Raw genomic sequence first — 6,409 nt, 5'->3', positions numbered from 1 at the left:
AATAAGTGATTGCAGCTTGACTTAGCACAGGCAATAAGCTCAAGATAATATATGTTGGAAAATGACTAGTTACACACGCTGTTGTGTTTTGAATCAGGTGTAACTTCTCAGAACAAGAACTTCTAAACACCCTTGTATATACCAATGAAGATGTCTGTTGAATAAGCTTTGGTGACCTAAAGAATGAATAAAATGTACTGAGTGTCTTTCAAATGTAATATGTAATAATACAGAGGGCCATTGCATTGTGTACACTGATTTTACAATACAGCCTCATCTAGACACTTTGTGCCATACTTTTAAAGTTATGTAGGCATCTAATGATGCAGATAATTGCATTTTGAAAATACTGCTAAGCACCTAGGCCTCTTCAGGGTACAACACAAACTACAAGGCAAACTCAAGTAGGGTGCAAAAGTCCACTTGAATCAGTTCCCCTCACACCTCTCCCAAGCATGGGAATCCATTCAACAGTCTCTTTATTCCCCCTCAGGCCTGCTCCAGGCAGGAAAGACGGCCTAAGAGTCCTTAGGCCACACAGACTGCATAGACACTCAATAATCTTTCTGAAGTAAAGCAGAGAAATAGTCTCCAAAACAAACTCAATGGTCTTACTTTCCTCCAGAGGACTCTGGCAGTCTCTAGTCTCTGCAGAGTCCCTGGGCTGATCCTTTCTGCTGGAAGCAAAGGATAGGATCGCCACTCTCCTCCCTGGTCAACCAGCTACTGAGCTATCTTTGTTCCTTTTTAACTATCCCTTCATTATTTGATATTGAGTGTGGGTGTTGGGCTGAGTGGGCCCACAGCAGCTTCTAAACCTTTGCTGATTCAATGTGAAGTTGGTGAACCCCATCACAAAAACATTTTATTTCTCTCTTCGATTTTTATTATGTTACCCAATAGTATGTTTCTCTGCTAAGTAACATTCCTTAAAACTCTTTAATAATCTCCACTACACCACGATAAAAAAGTATCATCTCTAAAGGTCAACTTCCTTGCAATATTAATTCCATTCTCCTTTAATTTTCCAAACTTTGCACATAATACTACTTTTCTATTTTTATCTCCAAATTTTATGAACATTCTTTTAAAGGGAACTAAAATATCTAATATATGGTAAACCACATTAAAGTCATAAAATATCCTGGAATTTAGACTGGTAATGCCACATGAGATGAAAGAGTATTTATACATACAAAGAAACTCATAAAAATCCAATGAAAATAACTTTTTCTAGTTATCAAAGGGGTTTATGATTATTTGATTTTTTTTTTTTTTTTTTTTAACTAAGGCAAGTTGTATTTTCCCCCAAGTAGATAGATTAATTCCCACTGGATATGTTTTGACTCTTCAGATAGCTGGTGAAAAGCTCTCAGTCTCCCTGTATTTCTTCTTTACTCTTGCATGAATTAAATATGTCACACTGTTTGTTGAATATAGATGACTGTTAATTTAGTACTTTATCCAAATCCCACTTGAAGTCAATGGCATTCTTTTCATTGTCTTCAGTGGACTTTCAGTCAAGCCCTAAAGACAGATGTTAAATACTTTTGAGCTAATAATAACAACCTGAATGTATATCTTAGAGAATTTCCAGGTTCTGGGACTGTGTGTTTCTCAGCTCAAGTTTAATGGAAGCTGAAGTTTTCAGCATACTTTGTAGGCTGTACTCAGTTAGAAGTTAGGAGCCAGAGGCTATGTGAAGTTTCAAGATTAAGTAAAACAGGTAGGGATCCTTATGCTAATGTTTCAAGATAAATGCCTACAATGATTTATACAATGCTTCTATGTGAAAGTCCAATTTTGTCCCCTTTATTCACACTCAGTATTATATCACTATATATGTTATTCCATTGACCGTTCAATGAAACTACATGTAATGAAACTAAGGTATTACTCAGCATGAAAAAGGGTGGCAGAATCAAGTACTAAATAAATAAAAACCTCCCTCATGAGAAATGGGGATTTGAGATAGTGTAGTGGAATTCTGCATCTGTTAATGCTGATGGGAACCATGATTTCATACATGGAGGAAATCCCTTCCAGGATTGAGTAGGATAATTTCATGAGGAACAGTTTTATCCACCTTTTATTCATGCAGTAGCATCACCATCATAAAGAACAAAAATGTGTAGTTCTGTGCGGGTACTCCTATGGAATTACTGGGAGGGAGATGAAGTACTGGTTCCGTCTGCAACCCCCCAGGAAAACTGGGCCTTTTCACAGGATTTTCATGGTTTTATTTTCTCCCATTGAAAAATGGAGGAGATCATCTGTTTATCTCCAGTCTGTTTGAAACTGCTTGAATTCAAGCACTCTTAGGCCTGACACCACTAACAATACAACCATACCTAAGCTTTTAGCCTGGTGGACAAAGTTATAGTTACAGCTACATTACAAACTGAAACCATGCCTTAATTATAATATATCCAGGTCACCCTATATGGTTTTACTTGTAGTGTAAGGTGGTGGGAGATGAAGAGAATTGGGGAAGAAAAGTTGATGGGGGAGAAAGAAGGAATAAAATTCCAATAATTTGAAATCTGCCCTGATTACCTTGTGGGAACTAAACAGGACATTTAGGGCAAAATTCACAAAGTGGGACGTAGGCACATACCTGCCACTTTATTCACCTACATCTAACATTTAGGTGCCAGTGGAATTCACAAAACCATGACTCAGAGGCCACCTAATCCTCTAGATGACTAAGAGCCTACTGCCCAAATTTCTGCCATTAAAATTCCCAAGGCATATAAATTTTAGTGGCGGAGTATGTAACCCGCTTCCTAAGTGCTGAAGCCACAGGCAGCTTAGCACTTAACTCATACCAAAGACCCAGCAAGACTCACAAACTAGGTATTCACATGCCAATCTCACCTGCAGGGCCTGATCTGGAAGGCATGCTGTGAGCACACCTAAATCCGCATAACATAGCCAGAGGAAGAGGAAGTATTGGTAGTGGTAGTGCCCCCTCCCACCAACTCACAGAATTAGTCTTTGGGCCAGAGAGGCAATGTGAGTGCCTCTACAGCCTAGTAGTTAGGCCACTCAACTGGGAGACACCAGTCCTATTTCCCCGGCTCCACTGAATATTTAAGTATTTATATATAGTGGAACAGCTTTAACAGGAGAGACAGAGAGTTCAAAACCAGAATACCACATAGTCAAGTTGTTTGGTCTCCCACTTGCTAGGAGAATGCAGTACCTTCAAATCACTTCTCCACATTAGGTAGATGAAGGCATCCCATCACCTGTGAGTGCCCTAATTACTTGTTTATTACTTAAACTGCTGACTTTATTGCTGAAGCTGCTAATTTTCTGCAAAAACTGCTTATTTTTTGCTGACTTTATGGTCAGCTGGCTTCTATATTTGTCTCGAGGGTATTTCCAGACCCGGAGATAGTTTCCCTTATTTTAGGGGCTTTCCGGAGGATAGTTTCAAGTTTGGCTCTGGAAAAGCCTAACTCTTGCTCACAAGCCTGCATGTTACTTCTAGGGCCTAGCTCTTGCCATACTAAACTGACCTCGTGTTACAATATTCTTGCGCACCCTACAGCCTCCCAGTGCATAATTTGTTCCAGGGCTTGCCAGGGCTGAGCCCAAGCACCGCTAGGCTTGGCAGTTCATAGCCGTGAAACCTCTGGGCTTACCGTGTCAGTTATGAAAGTAAAAACATTGCTTGAGCCCCGGCACCTCTTTCATTACAAATTAAGCACTGAAGCCTCCTCATTTTTTCTTCAATAAGGACTGATCTGGTTTAGGTTCTTAACTCTAGGAGAGGGCTTATGCCTGTGAATCCCAAGTGGTGACAAAAGCCTCCCTTCAGCCTGGATTTAGGCACTAAATCCCTTTGAGGGGCAGGGTTAAAGCCACACCCCTATCCTCACCATTTCTTATTCTACCTGAGGTGGCTCCCTCTAAGTGTGTTGGGGTTTCTGTGACTCCCATTCCTAGGTACCTAGCTGTCCCCATGCATTTTATAGGGAAGCTGGGCTCCTCACCTGGGTTGTGAATTCCACTTGGCAGCAGTATACCTGAAAGTTAGGCACTGCAATGGCCTAAATCCCCCTTCAGAATTCTACTCTGAGTCTTTTTCTCTTTTGTAAAGTACTCAGATACCACAGTGATGGATATTTTTATAACAGCTTAGACAGACATGCCTTCAATTGCAAACACTCTAAATCCTAAGCCTCCATACTCCAAATAATTTCTTCCATATTGTAATGATGTGTTTGTCTTATGGTTCATGGGGCTCAGTCAGGTTTTTTTTTTTTTTTTTTTTTTTTTTCATTTCTTGCTGCTGACACTGTAAGGCCATATATAGAAATGTTCAGTGCCCACAACTGGGGTCAGATTTTCTCAAGAGATCAGCTCTCATTTAGATACCTAAGTGAAAAACCAAAATTTTTAAAAGTGCTCAGCACTCAGCATCTCCCTCTTGAGTATAATCCAGCCTGTTGTCTGTTGAGCACTTTTGAAAACCCATCCCACAGCCTCTGACTATTTGAGGTTGTTGTGCAGCTCAAAGGGAAATTTTCTTTACATGGTGAATGCTTCTCAATTGTGTCTTCTTGATTATGGCTAGGCTTGAACTACAGTTATGAGGGCCATCTTTGGATTGATGATATTAACTGAACTGTGGTAAATTAAGTCTTTTAAAGACAATGGCCTCAATTACCTGAGATTTTATGAAAAGTCTATGTGTGATCCTGCTGGGATTTTAATTCCTTGTGCTGAACGATTGCTCTGCATCTCAGGTATTAGACATTGTAGGTCTTTTATCAACTGAGACATAATCATTCTTAGTGCAAGAACTGAGAAAATGGCCTCTTAGTAAAAGTCAAATATTTAAAAGCAAAAGTAAAGGGGTTGGACACATGCCAGGAAATTATCTAAAAGCCAAGAAAAATCAAACCCAAAACTATAAAAGCACTAAGATCAAACCAAAATAGCCATAAAGAATATTAATAATTATATTGATATTACATTGAATCCTTCTGAAATTCTCTCAAAAAACATAGCTTCAATTTTTTGCATATTATGGAATTATGGCACAGTACAACAAAGAAGAGAAATTATGTAGATCTAACAAAAATTAATGAAAATAACTCAGTATCTGATTGCTTTGATGGCCCTGCAGCTTAGTTTTACATTAATTACAATCAAGATCTTGTCTTTAAACTAAAATAAATAATTTATTTGATTAATCTTTGGAATAAGAGAGGACTACTACTTAACTTACTGAACTATAATTGTCTAAACAGAGAAACCAAGTAAGGATGTCCATTACCATGGTAATACAGTCATTATTGTTAATGACCAATTCATTATTATTATAAGTTATTTACAAAGGTTCTAACTAACAGTCCAGAAAAGGTCATACAAGAAGTCATCCAGTCATCACTTATCAAGTAATGAGATTTCTTATAATCCATTTCTGGCTAGATAAATCCAGAAAGTGCTATTACTGTGATAAATATTAGTATGCTAAACACCAACAAATATTTACTCAAAAAACCACCCAGAAGACATCTGCCTATTTCATTTCTGCAAGTGTGTCCTATACCTACTTTCCAATGATTTATTCTTGGATTCCTTTTTATCCGATTCATTTAAAGCAAGATTCTGATACTCTTACACATTGTGCAATATCTTACTTTGTGGATATTTTACCACTGAAGTTGATGAGATTATTTGTAGAGTACAGTATTATTGAACCAGAGTAATGGTATCAGAATCAGATTCTTATTTGGATTTTCTACTTTTGAGTATGAAACTAGGCCAACTGCTTTACTGGTCAACAAATATGTCTCAGATACTAGCAAATAAGGGTGCTCCCTCCCACTCCTCTTGTTTATTGTCTTTCACTCATCCAACTATCCTACAATTTTAATAATTGCTCAGTTATTGGTAAACATTTATAATGATAGACAAGGTAACTAACATCAAGTATAAATTTCCAAATCACTGCTTGTCTGGTTAAATCCAGCCTGAAAGATAATTAAACAAGAATTGTTTGTTAAAGCATAAAAACATCACTTTAGATAATAAATATATTAATTTCCTGGAATTAAAAATAAAACACAATAGTATAAACCTATAAAATTTTGAATTATGAATCATGTATTATTTTTTTCATATAGAATTAATGTAAACCACCTATATGATTTTTTTTTTTTTTACCCTGAATGCATTGTTGTCTTGAAAAGTGGTGGATTGAGCCCACATCACACTGAACCAACTGGACAATTGCTCCATCTGGTTAATGTAATTTCAGTTATTTTGTCTGTTTTACAGCTGAGACTCAATCTAGGAGACTAATAGTGAAAAAAGAAGCAAAGCCTACTATATAATCAAAAAATGAGCCCCCCTCTGGTCATGCAAGCAGGAACCTGGTTAAAAAAATCTC

This window comes from Emydura macquarii, unplaced genomic scaffold (assembly GCF_026122565.2).
Source record: "Emydura macquarii macquarii isolate MOO-44397 ecotype Brisbane River unplaced genomic scaffold, CSIRO-AGI_Emac_v2 contig_2406, whole genome shotgun sequence".
In the NCBI taxonomy this organism is placed as follows: Eukaryota; Metazoa; Chordata; order Testudines; family Chelidae; genus Emydura; species Emydura macquarii.
This window is presented reverse-complemented; position numbering follows the sequence as displayed.